We start from the raw sequence: 22,095 nt of genomic DNA on the forward strand, positions 1-22,095 counted from the left end.
ATCTAAAATCTGCATCGCTGTGTAAGACATAAGCTAGGAATTTTTAAGAACATGAAATTTGCCTGTGCTTTAGACAGTCTAGAATTTTTTAAAAAGTGAATTGGCATTTCAAAATTCCCCATCTGCTAAGGAGAAGAATGCTTAAGTCCCTGTTCCTTTACTTCCCTTCACTCAGAGTGCCATGGCTTCTAGGGACAAGTGTGGTCTAGAATCACAGATATGGTTAAACTGCAGAATGTTGCACTCATGGGTAACTGGAGGTTATTTAGTGCAGGCCCCTTGTGCTGTGGAGGAGAATGCTGAAGCTCAGAGAAGTGAATACAACTGCTCAAAGCCACACGGGAATTTGGTGGTGAACGTGGGACCTCAAACCACATCGTCTTTCTCCCAAGACTAGTATAATTTCCATCACTGGTCTTTCTCCTAAGACCAGCTCTTTCCCATGATCACTTTCCCAGTAAAGAGAGGCACGTGCAATTTAGGAAAAAATGTGTCTATAGCATCCCTTGGGTTTTCATGCTAACCAGTGAATAGAGAGTCCTCAAATATGTTCATTTTCCAAATTGCCTGGAAATTGTAAATACTAACAGACATATGGCAAATTATTTGTCAAATGTGTTGAAATTAGGTGACACTGTCTGGCTAATTAGAACCCTAATAAACAAATAATAGATAAGAAATGCTACATTCAGTTTTTATTAGAGGGACTATCTTTCTGTTGTCTAGCTGCTGGAATTTTCTAATAAATCATATTTTAAAAATCACACTTCACAGTTTTACTGATAGGTCCTATTTCCAGCAGGCAATCTTTCTGTACTTAAGCAATTTAGCATTTTTGTATGTATTTGCATTTCTTACTGACCATATCATGCTTTTCATTTCTGATTTTTACACAGTATGTGACGTCTAGCTTTTATATTCTTGCTGCCCAAACTAGTCAATTAAAGAAGTAATTGTGGACAGAGGCTTTTGCTCCCATCCCCATCCCCGACACCAGTACCACACAACCAGGATGGATTTCATAATCTTAAGACTATCTTCTACAAGCTGTGCAAGTATTATTGGTGGTAATTTTTATTTTTTATTATAAATTCTGGGATACACCTGCAGAACATGCAGGTTACATAGGTATACACGTGCCGTGGCGGTTTGCTGCACCCATCAACCCGTCACCTACATTAGGCATTTCTGCTAATGCTATCCTTCCCCTAGCCCCCCAACCCCTGATAGGCCCCAGTGTGTGATTTTCCTTCCCTGTGTCAATGTGTTCTCATTGTTCAACTCCCACTTATGAGAACATGCGGTGTTTGGTTTTCTGTTCCTGTGCTAATTTGCTAAGAATGATGGCTTCCAGCTTCATCCATGTCCCTGCAAAGGACATGAACTCATCCTTTTTTTTATGGCTGCATAGTATTCCATGGTGTGTATGTGCTACATTTTCTTTATCCAGTCCATCATTGATGGGCATTTAGGTTGGTTCCAAGTCTTTGCTATTGTGAACAGTGCTGCAATAAACATACGTGTGCATGTATCTTTATAGTAGAATGATTTATAGGGTATATATCCAGTAATGGGATTGCTGGGTCAAATTGTATTTATGGTTCTAGATCCTTGATGAATCTCCACACTATCTTCTACAACGGTTGAACTAATTACACTCCCTATTGGTGGTAATTTTTACTGAGTACTTTGTGCCAGCACCATGTTAAGTGCTTTACATACTTTGACTCATTTAATTCCCTCAAAAACTTTGATTGACACAATTATTCTTCTACAAGAGCGAAAATGGAGGCAAAGGAATAAAATAATATAACTGTGTTTTCACATAACTGGAAGTATCTGGGACTCGAACTACAGATTGTTTAACCATTCACCTTTGAAGGACATCTGAGTTATTTCCAGCTCTGTTATAAAGTTGCTATAAACGTTTGTGCACAGGTTTTGTGTGAATAGAAGTCTTTGTTTTTTTTTCTAATATAAATGCACAGACAGAAGTTTAATTCCTGGATTGTATGGTATGTTTAGTATTTTAATATATGTGTGTTTAGTATTTTAACTCCTAGATGTATTTGCATGTTTAGTATTTTAAGAAACTGCCATATTCTTCCAGAGTGACTATACCATTTTACATTCTTACCAGCAAGGTATGAGGGGCCCTAATTTCTTCACATCCTCACCAACATTTGGTGTTGTCACTACTCTTTAGTTATTTCAATAGGTGTAAAGCAATATCTCACTGTGGTTTTAATTTGCATTTTCCTAATGGTTGATGTTCAGTATCTTTTTATATGCTTATTTCTCAGCTATATATTTTGTTTGGTGAAATATTTCTTAATGTCTTTTGCTTATGTTTTAATTAATTTTTTTCTTAGTTTTGAGGGTTCTTTATATACTATTCCTTTGTTGAATATGTGGTTGGGAAATGTTTTCTTTCAATCCATAGTTTATCTTTTTATCCTCTTCATAGGGTATTACACAGATCAAAAGGTTTATTTACATCAATTTTTAAAGCAATTTGAATCAATTTTTCTTTTCACTTTTTGCCTACTTCTAAATCTTATTTATCCTATTTTTCTCTAAAAATTTTATACTTTTATGTATTACATTTAAGTCTATGATCCATTTTGAGTTAAATTTTGTATAAAGTGTAACATTAAGATCAAGGTTTCCTTGTGTGTTTATTTGGATTTTTTGTACTAGCATCACTTTTTTATGACTGTCCCTCCTCCATTGAATTGTTCTTGTAACTTTGTTAAAAAAAATCAGTTTCATATTTGTGTAGATCTACTTCCGGATTCTGTATTTTTTCCATTGTTTATAACCCTGCCAGTACCACAGTCTCAATGACTATAAGCATATAAATCTTAAAATCAGGTAGATGGATTCCTTCCACTTTATTTTTTTCAAAATTGTTTTAACTATTCTAGGTTTATATGCCTTTTCATATAAATTGTATAATAATCTTGTATCTAGAAGAAACTTTTTGGATTTTGATAGTGATTAAATTTATATACCAATTTGGGAAAATTGACATCTTTACTATTTGAATTGTCCAATCCATGGACATAGTATGTCGCTTCATCTACATAGGTCCTCTTTGATTTATGTTATCAACATTGTGTAGTTTTCAGCATATGAGTCCTATACACGTTTTGTTTGCTGCACGTATGTTCTGGCTGGTGTACCAAAATACAATAAATTTTTGTATGTTTATCTTATATTCTGCAATTTTAGTGACTTGCTCATTAGTTCTAGGAGTATACTGTAGATTCCTCGGATTTTCTACAAAGACAATCATGTCACCTGCAAATAGAAATAGTCTTATTTCTTCCTAATACATATGCCTATTATTTTATTTTCTTGCCTTATTACACTGACTGAAACTTTTAAGACTATGTTGAATAAAAGTGATAAGAGTAAACATCATTGTCCTGTTCTCAGTCTCAGGGGAAAATATTCAGTCTGTCACTAATAAGTATAATGTTAGCTGTATATTGTTTGCAGATGATTTTTATAAAGTTGAGGGAGTATTTCTATTTTTCTGAGATATTTTTTAGTGAGAATGGGTGAATTAGTTTTCTTCTGCATTAATTCCATTTGAATTTAATTAATGCATTAATTGATATGATCATGTAATTTTTCTGCTTTAGCTTGTTAATACAGTCTATTAACTGATTTTCAGATATTGACCTAGCTTTGCATACCTGGAATAGACTCCATTTGGCCATCATGTATAATTTTTTATTGATGAATTCTGTTTTCTCATCTTTTGTCAATAACTTTTGCATCTATATTAAGGATGACTTTGGGTCTGTAATTTTTTATATTGTTTTTCCTGGGTTTGATATCAGGGTAATACTAGCTTCATAGAACAATTTGAGAAATAACTTATTGTACTTTATCTTCTGGAAAATACTTACAGAGTTGGAATTAATTTTTCTTTAAACAAGTTGTAGGCATTCCCCAGTGAAATCATGTGGGTCTGGAGATGTCTTTTTTGGAGGTTTTAAAATAACAAATTCAGTTTCCTTAACAGATATAGAGCTATTGAAAATATCTATTTTGCATTCAGTGAGTTTTGGTAGTTTGTGTTTTTTAAAGAAATTGGCCCATTTTATCTAGAGTTGTCTACATAACTTTCTTATTATCCCTTGATTCTGCTGTGTCAGTGGTGATATCCATTTCATTTTTGACATTGGTAATTTTTGTCTATTCTGTTGTTTCTTTGCCAGTCTTCCTGGAGGTCTACTAATTCTATTTATTGAACTTTTAAAAGAACCAGCTCTTTGTTTTGTTGATTTTCTTGCTTTCTTGTTTCAATTTTAGGGATTTCTGTGTTTTAATTTATTTCCTTGTGCTTGCTTTGGGATATTTTGATCTTTTTCCAGATTTCTGAGATGGAAGCTTCAATTACTGAGAAAATTTTCTCTTTTCCAGCATATGCATTTAGTTATATAAATTTCTCTCTCAGTATTGCTTTAGCTGTGTCCCATAAATTTTACTGTGTTGTATTTTCATTTTTGTTCAGGTCAATGTATTTTTCCCTTGAGATTTGCTGTTTTATTCATGAGCCATTTAGATGGTTTAATTTTCAAATGTTTGCAGATTTTTATCTTTCTATAATTAATTTCTAGTTTGATTTCATTATGGTCAGAGAATGCACTCTGTACAATTTTAATTATTTTAAACTTGTCAACATTCATTTTGTGGCTCAGAATATACTATTTCCTGGTATTTGTTTGGTGGCACTTGAACAGAATGAATATCCTACTTTTCTCAGGGGAGGAGTATTCTACATTGTTTATTAGACTGTTTTGTTTGATGTAAAATTTTTTTATATTATTGATTTTTTAGTTTTAAAAATCAATTGTTGAGAGGGGTATTGTGGAATTGTGTATTTCTCTTCAGTCATATTGGTTATTGTTTTACGTGCTTTGTTTTACGTGCTTTATGTTGTTTGGTGCATACACATTTAAAATCGTGTCTCCCTTGTAGATTGACCCTTTGACCATTATATAATGTCCCTCTCCGTCTCTGGTAATTTTCTTTGTTCTGAAGTTTACTTCGTCTGATATTAATATAGGTACTTTTGTTTTCCTTGGTTTCCATAATATATCTTTTTCCATCCTTTTATTTTTAATCTGCTTATATTGCTATATTTGAAGTGAGTTTCTTGTAAAAGCATGTAATTGATCATTTTAAAATTAACTTTGTCAATCTTTATTTTAATAAATTTTGAATTTTGTTTCTCAAGTCACTGGTATGTAAACTGTGTTCCTTGGAGTCCCAGATATTTTCCATCTGCCAGTGGGTCTGTAACTGGAGAGAAAAGGTAGGCTGCATGGTGAGGTTCCAGGCCCCAAACTACATGTTTTAGTTGGCATAATTATTTGCATAGAATGTGATTATTAATATGTTAGGGACTAAGATTACCATTTTGTTTTTGTCTTCCTTTTTTGTTTTCTTTTTCTTACCTTTCTGTGGTTGAACATTTTTTAGAAGTCCCTTTTCAGCTTTTGCAGTTTTGAGTGCATCTCTTTGTATAGATTTTGAATGATTGCTTTAGGTATTGTATTATATATACACAACTTATTACAATCTATAGTTTTATCATTTTACCAGTTTGAGTGACATACAAAAACTTTACTTCCTTTCTCCTTCTCAATTTATAATATAATTTTTCATAAATATGTCCTCTACATATATTTAGAACCAAATGAGATGTTGTCATAATTTTTACTTCAATAGTGAAACATAATTTAGAAAGTTTAAGAGAAGAAAAGCCTATTGTATTTAGCTATTTTTAAAATTATGTTATGTTTTCCTTTCTGGTGCTCCAAGATTACTTATTTTGTCTTTCCTTTTTGTTTAGAGAACTTCTCTTAGCCTTCTTTTAGGGTAGGTCTGCTGGCAACTTATTCTCTTGGTTTTCCTTCATTTGCGAATGTCTTATTTCCCCCTTTAATTTTTTGTTTTCACACACAGCATTGATCCCTTTTGTTTTTAAAGGATATTTTTACTGGGTATAGAATTGTGGATTAAAACTTCTTATACAGCACTTAAAAATATTTTTGTACTTCCTTCTGGCCTCCATGATTTTTAATGAGAAATCCTCTGTCATTTAAATTATTCTTCCTCTGAGGTAAGCCATTATTCTCTTTTTCTAGTTCCATTCAAGATTTTTTCTTTGTCTTTGCCTTTCAGAAGTTTAATTATATCTTGGTGTAGATTTCTTTGAATTTATTCTGTTTGGGATTTCCTCATCTTCTTAAATCTGTAAATTCAAAGCACAGGCCCCTCCCCCTAGCCCCCTTTAAATTTTAGATAAGCCTATTCTGATCCCAGTGTTCTGTATATCTAAAATAAGTCTTTTATCTCACTCCTTGGCACTCTACTATTTATCTTCCAGGCACAGTAAAAAGCAGAAAGCAAAAAACTCAGAAACCTGGAATTTATTAATATCTAGAGTAGACTGTTTCCCACTACTTGTTGGAAATAGCTTGCATATTCAACACTGGTGACTGGTGACTAGATAACTAAATTTAGTATGGCCATCAGGTATGCTTATTAACTTGGAGGCATTTTAGTGTATTCTAATTGAGAAAAGCAACTTGTGCAGGGCAACTCCATTTATAAATAATGACCTATGTGTGCATCTTTGTGTGACTGGATATTTGCATGAACATAGTGACAGTATCTAAGGATACATTTTGTGATGTCAACTCTAGTTGTTGCAGAAAAGTAGAAATAGCTTAACTTTTACTTGTACACCTTTCATTTCATTTATTATGAATAAATGTATATTACTCTTTTTATTTCTAAAAAATATAAAACAATGTACAAAGCCATCATATTTCCTTTGTGAAGATGATCTTTATTTGGGGCAATAGTATGTATTTAGTCTCAAATATTTTTCCAAAGATATTCAATTGTCTGCCCAGGGTTCTTGACTTTTGTATGCTTAAGGATAATTTGGCTCATGAAATGAAAGCCAACTCTTGATTACTGGGAATGAATTAACTTATACTTACCTAAGTTAAACAGATGTACAAATGTATAAAGTAGAAAATACAAAATCTTAATAAATTTGTTAAAACAAAAATATATTAAAAGATACCTACTATACAGAATTAGAGAAAAACTAGTAAATGTCACATTGTATCTGTTATGATGATTACAGGACTGATTCACTGACTAAATGAGATAAGTTTAATGGGTCTTGTCTACCTTTCCCCAACGTAGGCTTGGTTCTTTCTCTAGATATATGTCAAGCAAATTTTTAGAAAGGAGCAGTTTGAAGGAGTATGACATCTCCTACACCAATTAGTTTGATTTCTGAAAGAATTTTAGAAGGTAAAGATGAGACAACAATGAAGAAACTTTATACTAAACAATGTTGAAGGGGGCATGAACAGACTCAGCTAAAAAAACATCAACTGCAGGTTGCCTTAGTGGATAATTTTTGGTCCTTTGTCATAAAATATTTTATGTGATATTCAGTGTTCCAAAACCAGATGTCACACAATGGTAACAATCAGCAGAGATATTTTGTTTAGCATTCACAGACTTAAATTTTAGATTCATTGGCAGCATTCAAACATTGGGTGATTTCTCATGAGAATGAAGATATATTTTTCAAGAAACAAGTCAAAAAAACAGTTGATGATGCGTACATATTCCCAAAAGTCAAGTGCTGGCCATTGCTGAATAATGGCCACCCACTTTGGACAGAGCACAAGTATCCCCATTCCTCACCCAGACTGCTTCAGTAGGCCATATTATCTGCCTGTAGCAACTCAGTTTTTAACTTCTGTCTTAAAAGATTATTTTCATAGTTCTTTACTTTGCTCTTTAGGATGATACTGTGTAATAATACTGTGTTTCAGAATATGATATGTAATTTTGCTTAATTTTTATTAAGTGCATTTTGTATCATCTTTTGGTCATTTTTGTTTTACTCATGATTTTGACTTTGCCATGACCTATTTTCCTTTAATTTTTCCAGTTAATCAAAAGGTGGCTGAATAGTGGGGAAGACATTGATGTTCCGATTTTACACACTAGAATAGAGAACTACCATGATTCTCTTTTCTGCTCATTTTGTCAGCTAATTTTTTGTATATAAAACATGAATAAAAATCTCTCCAAAGTAAATATTTTGATGATTATGGAAGGAAACTTGGCAGGGATAATTCACTAAATTCTGAGGAAAGTTAAGTTTTAAAATAAAATAACTGAATATTGATGTTGAAATGTTTATATCCAAAATTTAAATAGATACTTTACAGCATTAGATCAAGTCACAAAAAGGGGTCACAAAATAAGCTTGTAATTTTTTGTTCAAATCAATGCATGAGGAGAAATGGATTAGTTTTGATATTCATAAAGTATGGAAAAGTTTTTACATTGTATATGCTCTGCAATAGAAGACATTCACTATTATGCTGAATACAAGGAGAATTATTGAGTTTTTTCTATTGATAAGAAAAAATGTAATATAATCACTCTATTTGTATAGGACAGTGGTTCTCATACCTTTTGGAATCAGGGCTCCTTTACACACTTAAAAATTATTTAGAACTCGAATGAGTTTTTATTTATGTGGGTCTATATTTACTGTATTAGAAACTTAGACATTTTAAAATAAGTTACTTGTTTAAAAATAACAATATATCTATTACATCTTAACAAATGGCATATTTTTATGATAAATAACTATATTTTCCAAAAAAAAAATTAGGAAGAATTTTTCTTCCTAATGGTTTACCCCTGTGGATTTCATGCTTACCTGGCCAGTCTCCATCATCATGTAAGTCAATTTCTTGCAATAAATGTATTCAATGATATCTCCTACAGGTTTTGTTTCTCTGGTTAAACTGTGACTGATACAGGGACCCTGTGGGGTCCTCAGCCATTACTTTGAGAATCACTGGTATACAGTGTTCTTTATAAAGCCTTTCATGTCGCTAACCTAATTGGCTTGACATAAAAATTATGTGGAGCCAATAAGGCAGAAATTGTTACTTCTATCCTGAAAGAAGATATTTATCAAATGGTACAATCCATCAGCAGCTCTTAATCTTGATCCTTACATTTCCAGTTCCTATTCCAATCCTTTACCAATCTTTAATCTTTACCATAACAACATTCTAATATATTTGGAAACATACTTGCAGAAATAGATATTCTTTTTTTTTTTTTTTTTTTTTTTTGAGATGGAGTCTCGCTCTGTCGCCCAGGTTGGAGTGCAGTGGCTGGATCTCAGCTCACTGCAAGCTCCACCTCCTGGGTTCACTCCATTCTCCTGCCTCAGCCTCCTGAGTAGCTGGGACTACAGGCGCCCGCCACCTAGCCTGGCTAGTTTTTTGTATTTTTTGGTAGAGACGGGGTTTCACTGTGTTAGCCAGGATGGTCTCAATCTCCTGACCTCGTGATCTGTCTGTCTCGGTGATATTCATATTTTTAATACACATATGCCACACAAAAGTTCCTTGGAAACAGTCCATAGGATAGAAGACATCTTACCTATACATACTTGTTAGCCAAAAACATATCAAATATTGATTACATAACTATTTCTAAGCCATGAATAAAAGTGATACAAAAGAAATGTAGTGCTTTATGTTCAAGAAGGTTGTAATTTACCATAGACAGATATGATTATTCACCTCTAAAGATATGAGATGATATTTGATAAAGTGATTCAAAATCTAATACTACTGGTGCTTATTTGAGCCTCAGGCATTGGAACAGGTTCACTTTAATCTTTTTCAGCACTTCCATTATGGGACGGAATTCCTACCCAATAGCTGATGCTCCCACTAGTTAGTGAGTTTATGGAAGACAAAGATAATAACCAATCAGCAGGTGTCTAATAACAGCCTGTTAATTGAATGGTTGTCTGAGGTCCCAGAGAATGGTTACAACACAGAAAAGTGAAAGGGAAGAGAAAAAGTAAAAAAGTTGGGAGAAATGGCAAAACCAAAGAAGTGAAAGATGGAATCTAAGATAATAAAATGAAAACTGACCTAGAGGAGAGGGCATGTGTTAAGAAGTAACAAGAGACATAACCTATCAAAACCTCTAGGATATAGCAAAAGCTACGTTAAGAGGAAAGTTTCATAGCATTAAATGCCCACACCAAAAAGTGTGAAAAAGCACAAATAGACAACCTAATCTCTTACCTCAAGAAACTAGAGAAACAAGAACAACCCAAATCCAAACCCAGCAGAAAAGAAGATCAGAGAACTAAATGAAATTGAAACAAACAAACAAAACAACAACAAAAAACAAGAGATATATGAAACAAAAAGCAATTTCTTTGAAAAGATAAACAAAATTGGCAGACCATTAGCAATACTAACCAAGAAGAGAGAAGATCTAAATAAGCTCAATTAAAAATGAAACTGGAGACATTACAATTGATATCACAGAAATACAAAAGATCATTCAAGGCTACTATGAACACCTTTATGCACACAAACTAGAAGATACAGAGGAGATGGATAAGCTCCTGGAAGTACACAACCCTCCTAGATTAAACCAGGAAGAAATAGAAACCCTGAACAGACCCATAACAAGCAGAGAGATTAAATTAGTAATAAAACATATTGCCAACAAAAAATTGCAGAATCAGATGTATTCACACACCTGAATTATATCAGACGTTAAAGAAGAATTGGTACCAATCCTACTGAAACTATTAAAGATAAAGAGGGAATCCTCCCTAAATCATTGTATAAAATCAGTATCACCCTAATGCCAAAACAAGAAAGGACATAAAAAATAAGGAAACTACAGACGAACATCCCTGATGAACATAGATGCAAAAATCCTCAACAAAACACTAGTTAACCAAATCCAACAGCATATTACATCATGATCAAGTGTGTTTCATACCAGCCATGCAGAGATAGTTTAACATCTACAAGTCAATAAATGTGATACACTACATAAAGAGAATCAAAAACAAAAATTATGTGATCATCTCAATAGACACAGAAAAAGCATTTGATAAAATCCACCATTCCTCTATGATAAAAAACCCTCAACAAAATTGGCATAGAAGGGACATACCTCAAAGTAATAAAAGCCATCTATGACAAACCCACAGTCAGCATCATACTGAATGGGGAAAAGTTGAAAGCATTTTCCCTAGAACAAGACAAGGATGCCCATTTTCATGGCTTCTATTCAACATAGTACTAGAAGATCTAGACAGAACAATCAGACAAGAGAAAAAATAAACAGTATACAAATTGGAAAATAGGAAGTAAAACTGTTGTTTACTGTTATGATTGTATACCTAGAAAACCTCAAAGACTTATCCAAAAAGCTCAGACCTGGTAAATGAATTCAGTAAAGTCTCAGGATACAAAATCAATGTCACAAATCAATAACACTGCTATACATCAACAACAACCAAACTAAGAATCAAATCAAAAAATTAATCCCTTTTACAACAGCTGCAAAAAATAAAAATAAAATGGAATACTTAGGAATATACCTAACCAAGGAGATGAAATGTTTCTGCAAGGAAAGTGACAAAACACTGCTGAAAGAAATAATAGGTGACACAAATGGAAACACGTCCCATGCTCATGGATGAGTAGAATCAAAATTGTGAAAATGAACATAGTGCCAAAAGCAATCTACACATTCAATGCAATTCCCATCAAAATATCACCATCATTCTTCACAGAACTAGAAAAGACAATCCTAGAATTCATATGGAACAAAAAAAGAGCCCGCATAGCCAAAGTAATACTAGGCAAAAAGCACAAATCTGGAGGCATCACATTACCCAACTTCAAATTGTACTATAAGGCTATAGCTACCAAAACAACATGGTGCTGGTAAGAAAACAGGCATATAGACAAATGGAACAGAATAGAGAACCCAGAAATAAACCCAAATACTTACAGCCAGCTGGTCTTTAACAAAGCATACAAAAACAAGGTTGGGGCAAAGGACACCTTATTCAATAAATGGTGCTGGGACAACTGACAAGCCACACGTAGAAGAATAAAACTGGATCCTTCTCTCTCACCTTATGCAAAAATCAACTCAAGAAAGATCAAAGATGTAAATCTAAGACCTGAAACCATAAAAATTCTAGAAGATAACATTGGAAAAATGCTTCTAGACATTTGCTTAGGTAAAGAATTCATGACTAAGAACCCAAAAGCAAATGCAACAAAAACAAAAATAAATAAATGGGACTAAAAACCTTTTCCAAAGCAAATGAAATAATCGGCAGAGTAAGCAGAGAACCCGCAGAGTAAGCAGAAAACCCACAGAGTGGGAAAAAATATTCACAACTATGCATCTGACAAAGGACAAATATCTGGAATCCACAAGAAACTCAAACAAATCAGCAAGAAAAAAATAATCCCATCAAAAAGGGGCAAAGGACATGAATAGACAATTCTCAAAAGAAGATACAAAAACAGCCAACAAACAAAAAATACTCAACATCATTAATTATCAGGGAAATGAAAATCAAAACTACAATGTGATACCACTTTACTCCTGCACAAATGGCCATAATTAAAAAGTCAAAAAACAGTGGACATTGGTGTGGATGTGGTGAAAAGGCAACACTTTTGCACCGCTGGTGGGAATGTAAGCTAATACAACCACTATGGATAAAAATATGGAGATTCCTTAAAGAACTTGTATGACGACCCCCTGAAACTATTGCTACAGAATAAAATATGAAATTCTCCTGATTATTGTAAATACAAAATTGCATGCAGGATTGTGTAAAGACAATGGCAGGTTGGACTGCCAGAATGAGCCAACAGCGCGTGATGTGCTTCCCTCTGCAGAGAGCCTATGAATGGATGTGCAGTCAGGGAGGTATCCCAAGACCAAGATTCCTATCCCAGAAAAGCAAATGTTCATAGCTCTGGGAATGGAATGCAACCCTTGTGGAGAACCTATAAACGGATGCATGGGGGGGCGCCTGTCCATATGGATAAGATAGGGCTATAAAGGCCCTCATCTTGCCATGGCTCTTCCAGGCCTTTTTAGGGTTAAGGCATACTCCCTTCTGAGATTTTCTGGTAAGATTGTTTCTGTTTTAAGGCTCTGTTAGAAATTACTGATGCACAACTATATTGTAAATTCTTATTGTACTTCTGCATACAGATGTTAAGGAATTACTTCATCCCCATGTGACCATCTCACCTCATAATCAAATGACCCTAAATCCCTCACTAACCTACCCCCATCCTCACTAAACTTAAAAATAAATGCTGGTATATCCAGTACATTGGTGGCACCACAGGACCAGAAGGCGGTGACCCTCCCTGGACCCAGTTTTCACTATCTTGTGTGTGTCTATTATCTCTCAGACCTGCTGATCTGCCTGGGAACAAAGAGAGAGCCCCGTTGCATTGCAGGCTGCTGGCCAGATCCCTCAATAAGAACTAAAAGTAGAACTACCATTTGATCTAACAATACCACTACTGGGTATCTACCCAAAGGAAAATAAGTCATTATGTGAAAATGACATATGCACACATATGTTTATAGCAGCACAATTTGCAATTACAAAAACATGGAACCAACCTAAATGCCCATCAACCAACAAGTAAAGAAAATGTGGTATGTATACACCATGGAATACTACTCAACTCCCAAACAGAACAAAATTATGCCCTTTGCAGCAACTTAGATGGAATTGGAGGCCATTATTCTGAGTGAAGTAACTCAGGAATAGAAAACAAAATATTGCATGTTCTCACTTATAAGTGGGAGCTAAGTTGTGAGGATGCAAAGTCATAAGAATCATATAATGTGCTGGGCGTGGTGGCTCACACTTGTAATCCCAGCACTTTGGGAAGCCGAGGCAGGTGGATCACCTAAAGTCAGGAGTTCAAGACCAGCCTGGCAAACATAGTAAACCCCATCTTTACTAAAAATACAAAATCAGCCAGGTGTGTTGGTGCATGCCTGTAATCCCAGCTACTTGGGAGGCTGAGGCAGGAGAATTGTTTGAACCTGGGAGGCAGAGATTGCAGTGAGCCAAGACCATGCCATTGCACTCCAGCCTGGGCAACAAGAGCAAAACTCTGTCACAAAAACAAAACAAAACAAAACAAAAACAATGAAATGATATAACAGACTTTGGGGACTAGTGGGGAAGGATGGGAGTGGGGTAAGGAATAAAGATTACATAATGGGTACAGTATACACTGCTTGGGTGACGGGTACACCAAAATCTTGAATTACCACTAAAGAACTTATCTATGTTAAAAAAAACAAAAACAAAAACAAAAAACCTGTATCCCCCAAACTGTTGAAATAAAAGTAGCAAGAGATTTATGTGAACAAATTAAGGGCCTCCATTTATGAAAGACTGGACCAAAAGGCTGTATTTCATTGCAAGTATTATGGCTAGGAATATGAACTTAGGTCACTCAGACCTAGGTTTATGTCCTAGTTCCATCATGTGCCAGCTATACGTTCTTGGATAAATTACCTAACTTTTTTGAGCCTCAGTTTCCACATCTGTAAATGTTCAGAAAGTTATAAAAATTAAATGTTAGCAGTTACATAAATCTGTGTACAACTAGGATTTTATGAGCATGTACACGGATACAAAAGTATCTACAGAGATTAAAAATGGTGGCTATTACCACTCAATAACCCATTTGTTAATATCTGGGCCCACTGAAAGTAAATTCTATTGATGGTAGGTAGTTGTAATGGGAGACAACTAGGAGAACTCACTTACCTAGCTATAGCACTAATCTTGTTTGTGTCTATACTAAATATATAATAAAGAATTAAAAGTAATTCCAGCAAGCTCATGGCCCAGGTGTGAAGCATAACTTTTATTTTAGAACACACACAGAAATGGGGCTACTCCTGAGCAACCTGCCACATAGAAGAATGTCAATGAACTAAATTTCAGGTTTTTATGAAATTGTACAAATCTAATTATCTGTACATGCTTTATTACAAAGATAGCATGTAGGTCGGGTGCCCAAGATGGCCAAATAGGAGAAGCTCCAGCCTCCAGCTCCCAGCGTGAGTGACACAGAAGACAGGTGATTTCTGCATGTTCAACTGAGGTACCAGGTTCATCTCACTGGGGCATGTTGGACAGTCGATGCTGGTCCGCAGGTGCAGCCTGACCAGCAAGAGCTGAAGCAGGACGAGGCATTGCCTCACCTGGGAAGTGCAAAGGGGAAGGGAATTCCTTTTCCGAGGCAAGGGAAATTGAGACACACAACACCTGGAAAATCGGGTAACTCCCACCCTAATACTGTGCTTTACCAGGGGTCTTAGCAAATGGCACACCAGGAGATTATATCCCACACCTGGCCCACAGGTCCCTTGCCCTCCCTCATTCCTAGCACAGCAGTCTGAGATCCTACTGCAAGGCTGCAGCGAGGCTGGGGGAGGGGCACCCGCCATTGCTGAGGCTTAAGTAGGTAAACAAAACCACCAGGAAGCTCAAATTGGGTGGAGCTAAGAGGAAAATGCATCAACTAACGAGGAAAATAACCAGCTAATATCATAATGACAGGATCAAGTTCACACATAACAATATTAACCTTAAATGTAAATGGACTAAATGGTCCAATTAAAAGACACAGACTGGCAAATTGTATAAAGAGTCATGACCCATCAGTGTGCTGTATTCAGGAGACCCATCTCACATGCAGAGACACACATAGGCTCAAAATAAAGGGATGGAGGAAGATCTACCAAGCAAATGGGGAAAAAAAAAAAAAAGCAGGGATTGCAATCCTAGTCTCTGATAAAACAGGCTTTAAGCCATCAAAGATCAAAAGAGACAAAGAAGGCCATTACATAATGGTAAAGGGATCAATTCCACAGGAAGAGCAAACTATCCTAAATATATATGCACCCAATACAGGAGCACCCAGATTCATAAAGCAAGTCCTTAGAGACTTACAAAGAGACTTAGATTCCCATACAATAATAATGGGAGACTTTAACACCCCACTGTCAACATTAGACAGATCAACAAGACAGAAAGTTAACAAGGATATCCAGGAATGGAACACAACTCTGCACTAAGCAGACCTAATACACATCTACAGAACTCTCCACCCCAAATTAACAGAATATACATCCTTCTCAGCACCACATCGCACTTATTCCAAAATGACCACATAGTTGGAAGTAAAGCACTCCTCAGCAAATGTAAAGGAACAGAAATTTTAACAAACTGTCTCTCAGACCACAGTGCAATCAAACTAGAACTCAAGACTAAGAAACTCAATCAAAACTGCTCAACTACGTGGAAACTGAACAACCTGCTCCTGAATGACTACTGGGTACATAACGAAATGAAGGCAGAAATAAAGATGTTCTTTGAAACCAATGAGAACAAAGATACAACATACCAAAATCTCTGGGACACATTTAAAGCAGTGTGTAGAGGGAAATTTATAGCACTAAATGCCCACAAGAGAAAGCAGGAAAGATCTAAAATTGACACCCTAACATCACAATTAAAAGAACTAGGGAAGCAAGAGCAAACACATTCAAAAGCTAGCAGAAGGCAAGAAATAACTAAGATCAGAGCAGAACTGAAGGAGAGAGACACAACAAACCCTCCAAAAAATCAATGAATCCAGGAGCTGGTTTTTTGAAAAGATCAACAAAATTGATAGACCGCTAGCAAGACTAATAAAGAAGAAAAGAGAGAAGAATCAAATAGACACAATAAAAAATGATAAAGGGGATATCACCACTGACCCCACAGAAATACAAACTACCATCAGAGAATACTATAAACACTTCTATGCAAATAAACTAGAAAACCTAGAGGAAATGGATAATTTCCTAGACACTTACACTCTCCCAAGAGTAAACCAGGAGGAAGTTGAATCCCTGAATAGACCAATAATAGGCTCTGAAATTGAGGCAATAATTAATAGCCTACCAACCAAAACAAGTCCAGGACCAGACGGATTCACAGCCGAATTCTACCGGAGGCACAAGGAGGAGGAGTTGGTACCATTCCTTCTGAAACTATTCCAATCAATAGAAAAAGAGGGAATCCTCCCTAACTCATTTTGTGAGGCCAACATCATCTTGATACCAAAGCCTGGCAGAGACACAACAGAAAAAAGAGAATTTTAGACCAATATTCCTGATGAACATCGATGCAAAAATCCTCAATAAAATACTGGCAAACTGAATCCAGCAGCACATCAAAAAGCTTATCCACCATGATCAAGTGGGCTTCATCCCTGGGATGCAAGGCTGGTTCAACATACGCAAATCAATAAATGTAATCCAGCTTATAAACAGAACCAAAGACAAAAAGCACATGATTATCTCAATAGATGCAGAAAAGGCCTTTGACAAAATTCAACAGTCCTTCATGCTAAAAACTCTCAATAAATTCAGTATTGATGGAATGTATCTCAAAATAATAAGAGCTATTTATGACAAACTCTCAGCCAATATCATACTGAATGGGCAAAAAACTAGAAGCATTCCCTTTGAAACGTGGTACAAAACAGCAATGCCCTCTCTCTCCACTCCTATTCAACATATGTTGGAAGTTCTGGCTAGGGCAATCAGGCAAGAGAGAAATAAAGGGTATTCAGTTAGGAAAAGAAGAAGTCAAATTGTCCCTGTTGCAGATGACATGATTGTATATTTAGAAAATCCCATTGTCTCAGCCCCAAATCTCCTTAAGCTGATAAGCAACTTCAGCAAAGTCTCAGGATACAAAATCAATGTGCAAAAATCACAAGCATTCTTATACACCAGTAACAAACAGAGCACCAAATCATGAATGAACTCCCATTCACAATAGCTTCAAAGAGAATAAAATTCTAGGAATACAACTTACAATTAGGAATACAACTTACAAGGGATGTAAAGGACTTCTTCAAGGAGAACTACAAACCACTGCTCAGTGAAATAAAAGAGGACATAAACAAATGGAAGAACATAACATGGTCATGGATAGGAAGAATCAATATTGTGAAAATGGCCATACTGCCCAAAGTAATTTATAGATTCAATGTCATCCCCATTACCTACCAATGACTTTCTTCACAGAATTGGAAAAAACTGCTTTAAAGTTCATATGGAACCAAAAAAGAGCCCGCATTGCCAAGACAATCCTAAGCCAAAAGAACAAAGCTGGAGGCATCACGCTACCTGACTTCAAACTATACTACAAGCCTACAGTAAGCAAAACAGCATGGTACTGGTACCAAAACAGAGATATAGACTAATGAAACAGAACAGAGCCTTCAGGAATAATACCACACATTTACAGTCATCTGATGTTTGACAAACCTGACAAAAACAAGAAATGGGGAAAGGATTCCCTATTTAATAAATGGTGCTGGGAAAATTAGCTAGCCATAAGTAGAAAGCTGAAACTGGATCCTTTCCTTACTTCTTATACGAAAATTAATTCAAGATGGATTAGAGACTTAAATGTTAGACCTAAAACCATAAAAAACCCTAGAAGAAAACCTAGGTAATACCATTCCGGACATAGGCATGGGCAAGGACTTCATGTCTAAAACACCAAAAGCAATGGCAACAAAAGCCAAAACTGACAAATGGGATCTCATTAAACTAAAGAGCTTCTGCACACCAAAACAAAACAAAACAAAACAAAACAAAAAAAACTATCATCAGAGTGAACAGGCAACCTATAGAATGGGAGAAAATTTTTGCAATCTACTCATCTGACCAAGGGGTAATATCCAGAGCCTACAAAGGACTCAAATTTACAAGGAAAAAAACAACCCCATCAAAAAGTGGGCAAAGGATGTGAACAGACACTTCTCAAAAGACATTCATACTGCCAACAGACACATGAAAAAAGACTCATCATTACTCGCCATCAGAGAAATGCAAATCAAAACCACAATGAGATTCTATCTCACAGCAGTTAGAATGGCAATCATTAAAAAGTCAGGAAACAACAGGTGCTGTAGAGGATGTGGAGAATTAGGAACACTTTTGCACTGTTGTTGGGACTGTAAACTAGTTCAATGATTGTGGAAAACAGCATGGCGATTCCTAAAGGAACTAGAACTACAAATACCATTTGACCCAGCCATCCCATTACTGGGTAGTAACCCAAAGGATTATAAATCATGCTGCTATAAAGACACATGCACATGTATGTTTATTGTGGCACTATTCACAATAGCAAAGACTTGAAATCAACCCAAATGTTCATCAGTGACAGACTGGATTAAGAAAATGTGGCACATATACACCATGGAATGCTTTGCAGTCATAAAAGAGGATGAGTTCGTGTTCTTTGTAGGGACATGGATGCAGCTGGAAACCATCATTCTCAGCAAACTACCACAAGAACAGAAAACCAAACACCGCATGTTCTCACTCGTAGGTGGGAATTGAACAATGAGATCACTTGGATACAGGAAAGAGAACATCACACACCAGCGTCTATTGTGGGGAGGGTGGAGGGTGGAGGGATAGCATTAGGAGATATATCTAATGTAAATGATGAGTTCATGGGTGCAGCACACCAACATGGCACATGTATACATATGTAACAAACCTGCACATTGTGCACATGTACCCTAGAACTTAAATAAGAGATAATAATAAAAAAAGAATGCCAAGAGAAAAAAGGCAAAACAAAACAAAACAAAAACAAAGATAAGCATGTATACATATGATATTTTTGACTTAGATCGGGAGGATAAATGACCAATATTACAGAACATTCACTAGAATTACAATATAGCTCCTAATTTAAAGTAGAATTTCTAGCCTCAGAACTTGTTGGCATGGTTGTGTTTTAGTGTAATAGATGTGAATCCCCTTTTCAAAGGAATTAGAAGTTTTAACTAGGCATTTGGGAATAAATCATTGATTGGAAAAGTGTTATAAGAATATAGGAAAAAATAAAAGCATTAAGTAAATCACTCAACTGTCCTTGTACGTTATTTTCCATTCATTGGATGCAAATATTCAAAATGATTTTCCAAACAGAAGGGATGGATTTTTCTCAGAGCCAAACATGCATCGTTATTCAGGTCCTGTGCCTATCTAAATCACATAACAGATCCGAGGGGTAATATCACCGAAAACTCGGAAAACCAATGAAGTCCTGAGCATCATGCATCGCAAGGCACGGGGAGCATTAAGCCTGAGTTGTACAGTCATGTCTGGTCCGCCTTGTGAAGTTCCTGTACAAAAACCAACCGCCTTTCTGCATCCAGAGAAGCTGCCAGACTACCGTCACAGATAATGTGGTGTAGCAGCTAACTTTGCACAAGAATGTCAATGCTTTTTTAACTCTTCCTGGCTTCTCTGGCTTCCTGATTAATTTGAATATCTTGAACAGTTGGTTATTATCTCAGAGAAAAACCTATGGTTCATTTCATCCCTTTGATTCTTTCTCTCTCACTTAAAGACCGGTAAACATCACCACAAGGTTGACAAGAGAGCTTTAGGCAGTTTACGCCACATATATTGAACATTTTACTTGCTGAGACCACTGCTGTGAAGTTTGTCATTTTCTTTAAAAAAGAAAAACCTTTCATATTTTCTAACAAGAACCCAAGTTCTACGGCATGTGAGCAGATAATCATAAACAAGCCTATATTCCAATATAAAAACAGTATATTTTTCTTAAACACACACACACACACACGTAACTATATCTCTCTGATGTGGACGTCAGAGGTTGGATTATAATAAGCTCACAGAGAAAAGTCTTCTTTCTTGATCAGTAGCATGATACTACCCCAAGTTCTGGGAAGGTAAAGGACCTCTAAGACTTGCAGACTGGTGAAGACTAGGATTTATTGGAATTACACATTAGGCATGACTTGAACTTTCCAAGAATATTTGGTGGGAGGATCCTGGAATTCATTATACTTATGTAGATTAAGAAAATCAAGATTTGGGGTCCCCAGTAGTGGATGAAGGCAGGGTATATTATACCTGCAATCTACAACTATTTAATTGCATTAATCTAACAGGAACAGGAAAGCCAAGAAATTAATATAAGGCTTAATTCTGTGTTAACCACTGGGGAAAAATATGCATTGGAATTAATTTGGAGAGAGCTGTTTCTAATTTTGCTTCTGCCATCTTTGGCTATTTGACCTTTGAAAGCTATTTTATCTGTCAGCCTCAGTTTCTTCATCTGCAAAATAAGCGTAACAATGTCTGTTTTACATAGTTATTATAGATTATGTATATAAATATATGTGAATTCTATATATATCTGACATATGTGTGTACACATAATCTGGTGTAATACTCAGATTGCAGTTGCTATTATTACCACACTCGGTACAACTCAACTGTAAATTCAGGTACCACAACTGACTGCTCTCATTTTTTCCCATCAGAATGAGAACTGGATGATGCAATTCATCTCCTTAGCCACTGTCATATCATCCTTACCCCTGTTTGGTTAAAAGGAGCTAAATATAGCTAAACATAAACATTATTTTAAAAACCTGATTTCTAGGAAACAATACCAGAGACAAAAAAAAAAAAAAAAGTCCTATAAGTGACTTTTTATTTCTGTTGGGGGAAAAAAACGTCTTAGAATATTTGCTCACAAAACCCTTTATTTAGATTCCCCCTGCACTTCTGGTTTCTGATTCTGCATGTAAGGATCTTGGAAGTCACCATTCTCACAAGTGAAAAGTCAGGCTGAAAAATCAAATATTCTTGTATCTGTAAGAAAAGTGAGGACACAAGGCAAACCATTCCCCCAAGATTGAAAGACAGGTGAATACAGCAAACCGTGGCTTGCTGGAAAACAGACTCACAGGCAGAAATCACAGTGGGAACCTGGGCCAGGATGGGAAAAGCTTGAACTGTAATGAACAAATCGGTGGAGACTTACTGTGGACAAGTCTGAGAGTTAAAACTCCAGATGGACCCTGTCATGAGGGACCAATATTTTTGTTTTAACTCTAGGAGCTTGGCCAGATGCTCACAGTAAATAATGAACCCCTCCCCTTCAAACATGCTTCTCTCAGGGGAGGGGAAAATGAACCATTTTGAAATATACCAGGCAACTCTGTTCTTTTAAACAAGGCCTGCCCTCAGAGGAAATTACTAACCAGAGCC

This window comes from Macaca fascicularis, chromosome 6, assembly GCF_037993035.2.
Source record: "Macaca fascicularis isolate 582-1 chromosome 6, T2T-MFA8v1.1".
Classification (NCBI taxonomy): domain Eukaryota; kingdom Metazoa; phylum Chordata; class Mammalia; order Primates; family Cercopithecidae; genus Macaca; species Macaca fascicularis.